Raw genomic sequence first — 3,519 nt, forward strand, 5'->3', positions numbered from 1 at the left:
CTATTGCAGGATGTACGTACGCTATGATTACTTATCATTATTATCCAGTCCGGTTAAATGGTTTGCATTTATTACGAAACCGATCGTTCCACGACCAAAATCATGTGGTGAGACTCATTCCTTGCCCAGACTTTATCATTGTGGAGGACTGAGTAATAGTCAGTTTTTAGGATTCGCGATTAGTACCAAAATATATATAAGGGAAAAGGTTGTTAAAACTTTGTTAATAAAAACATTCACTGTATACGTTAAAAAAAATGCTGAAAATGTAAAAAAAAACAACAACAAAAAACTAAAATGAGATAAGCAGTACAATCACAAAATTTTGACATATGTTAGCTGGATTCTATTTCATCTGCCACGGAGGAGACTGGGAAAATTTTCTACAATAATGATGGTGCTTAACTTTGATATTTCTAAAAATTCCCTTCGTCTGCAGAGTCCCCCAATGCCAGTCATTCCTCTTTCCGATAAGTATTAATTGAATTAGATTCTACAAAATTTAGTTTGTTATGGCATTTATTACGATATTCATTACTTTATTTATAAGAATATTACTATTTTACTAAAGAATAAGTAAGTAAAGGTTAGTACAGGATTTATAGGACCTTACAACACACATTTAGTTAGTCCTAAAGTACGAACAGGTGGACATAATTGAATCGGTGTCATGCTCAAGACAGTACACAGCTGCTCTCGATGGCACCTGCGGGGATTAACTGGGTCAGATCTATGGTCCTTTCACCAAATATATGATATTATTAGCAGGATACTTGGTACGCCGCGATACGAGAGGATCGCAACTCACAGTACCTAACAAAACCTCCTCGCTGAGAGAGAATTACATGAATACAAAAAATAAACACGATATCAATTTCCATGCCATAAAGATGATAGTACTATCACACGTATTTAAAGATAGCAAGCAAGCGAAGTGTGATCTGATAGAGAACACTGGAAGCCTGGTGCGTGTGGCTCCAGGAGCTACAGCGCAGGGCTGTAGCTCTGACGCCACTGAGGCATGAGGTTTTGCGGATCGGATGCACGGTAGCAACGGTTACAGGAACAAGGCTCAATCAAAAAGCGTTCTACCCTTCACTCGAGAGGTTCTAAGAAGCTGTGTTTGTTCTGTGATATTCAACACCTGGTTTTCAGAGTAGGAACAAATATCGTGTAATAAGCGACCAAAAGGCATTAATTATTGTTCATGGACAGCTCCGGCTTCACTTCCAGGAGCTGCCCATGCTGGGACAACAGGCGTCCCTGTGCGGGGGGGAATGGCACCCACATGTCTCAGCTGCTTCTTCTTATGATATACTGCTCACTGCCACCATGCAGATTAAAGTGGAAGATTAATGCAGTATTAACTAATTAAGTGAATTTCAACATGTGCTATCCTGATGTATGCAAGCAGACTAAACGTGTTACCATTCTTCTCCAGCGTATTTTATCACCAAGGAGTTTCTATCATAATGCGAGACTGTTCTGTACATTTTTGGTCGCGACATAATAAAAGAAATACTATTCGCGATTTTATTAAAAGAAAATGTTTTCCTTATACATAGTCTCGTTAGGATGTAAAAAAAAAAAAACAACCGTTACCAAAAAAATAAAGCAAATTTGACAAAAAAATTCTTAATATCGTCGGGGAGCTGGAGAAAATCACGTCTACCGTTTAATAGGTCATAGAAAAGGGAGATTAGGACTGGTACTGGTAATGGACATATGCGAATTATGTATGAAGGCAATATGCTTATACATAGTCTCTTAGGTCACTAACATCCACAGGCAGCAACATAACATTCTTTTGCTGTATTTCCATTAATGTGTTATGGTCGGATGGTTTCTTATTAAAGAAAAAGCATAGCCTACACGATGCATAGCAACCTTTTTAGATGACACCCGTGTCTACCTACGGTGAGAGAAACCCCGGTATTAAGAACCCCGGGAGAGGTCGTTATACCGGGGCCTTCGAGCCACTGTGTCTGAAGGTTACCTGTGAACTTCATAGACTCATGAGAGAGGTCTGTGTCTCAGTGCGATCTCCAGAGCCTTGCAGGAGAGATGGGAAATTGTGTATGATTATTTTGCGTCTTGTGTGTTTTGTGGAAACGTGAATTCTAGTAACGTTCCAGCAAGTTCAACGTGGTTAAAGTGAAAATGATAGAGAAATATAAGTTCTTTCGTTAAATATAAAAGCTGGAAAAAAAGTGCTTTCAGCGAAGCTTGTAATATATGCGTCGAAATAAATAAAAAAAATAAAATTAAGGTAAAGAAAGGTCGCTCGAAAACACCAGGAGAAAGCGGTCATTTAACTACTCTCAGAGGCATAAAAGTATTGTCTTGGTACGCATAGCTGCAAAGCAAGAAGGTTAACTGCTAGTGATGCGTTATCTGTAGCGAAATGCAATGTATTTGGAGCTATGATGTTCAAGTATTGTAAATACGTTCCCGTAAAATAACATAATAGAGAACTAAAAATACTGAAGTCGGTGTAAGTTTAATGACTGCGGTGTGGATACGGTAGTCTCCGTTCGAGGACACGGGCAGGAAGAAATAGATTACAATTTACAATATTACCAATTGCATAAGGAGTACAACAACTTAAAGCGTCTAAAAAACATCTGAGAAAATGACGACATTACTAGATAATGAGAGGCATAGAGCTGAGAACTGTAACATAGATTTTATCATGCATGGATTATGATTCTAGTGGGAGCACTGGAATAACGAGAAATTGGTCAGTCAAATACAAAGATATTTGGAAGCAACTTGCCACAAGGAAATTTAGGAGAACTTGAATATGATAGACTTTCTTTGCATTGTGGAATACATAGCTTTTGGCACTTTGAAAGTGAAGCTATTGCAAGATATAACATAAAAGCTCTTGTAACATATGACAGTATATCAAAGTAGGGCGAAGGAGAAGCAGCGCCGACCTACTTCAACAATGGATACCGGCAGGAGTTCTCGTCGGTGCAAGGTGGTTGGTGGCCACGCACTTTGTACTGCCAGAGTCACCTGGCGTGCAGTTAACGATCTCTATGGTGACACACCGTCGGCGATCGTGGCTCATGTGTGTCGGATTGGTGAGTTCCTTGGTGCGCCATTGGAACCACTTGACTGTGGGCGTGGGCTTGCCAGACAGACAGCAGAGGAGCTTGCAGTCTGGTGGCACTGGATCACACGCGACGGAGGAGAAAGTGAAGCTCGGGGCGCCCTCGACTCCTCCTGCCACATCTTGTAGCGAAGGGCCTGGCGGCGGCGGACGATCTGTTCCTGCGGCTGTACTCGGGATCTCTGGCGGGCATGGGCTGGCTGCGGGGAAGGGAACACGTTAAATCGGTGTAGGTATGACTTTTATGATTGACGTTTCTGTAGAGAGGCTGGATGGATAAATCTATCCTTTACAGGGAGAATATACTAACACAATAAACCATTCTATCTTTCAGGTTATCAGAGAGGCGTTAAAACCACATGGTACTTACGCTGGACGTGAGGAAGACGGGTCCCTTTTCT

The sequence above is a fragment of the Penaeus monodon genome, chromosome 23 (assembly GCF_015228065.2).
Source record: "Penaeus monodon isolate SGIC_2016 chromosome 23, NSTDA_Pmon_1, whole genome shotgun sequence".
Classification (NCBI taxonomy): domain Eukaryota; kingdom Metazoa; phylum Arthropoda; class Malacostraca; order Decapoda; family Penaeidae; genus Penaeus; species Penaeus monodon.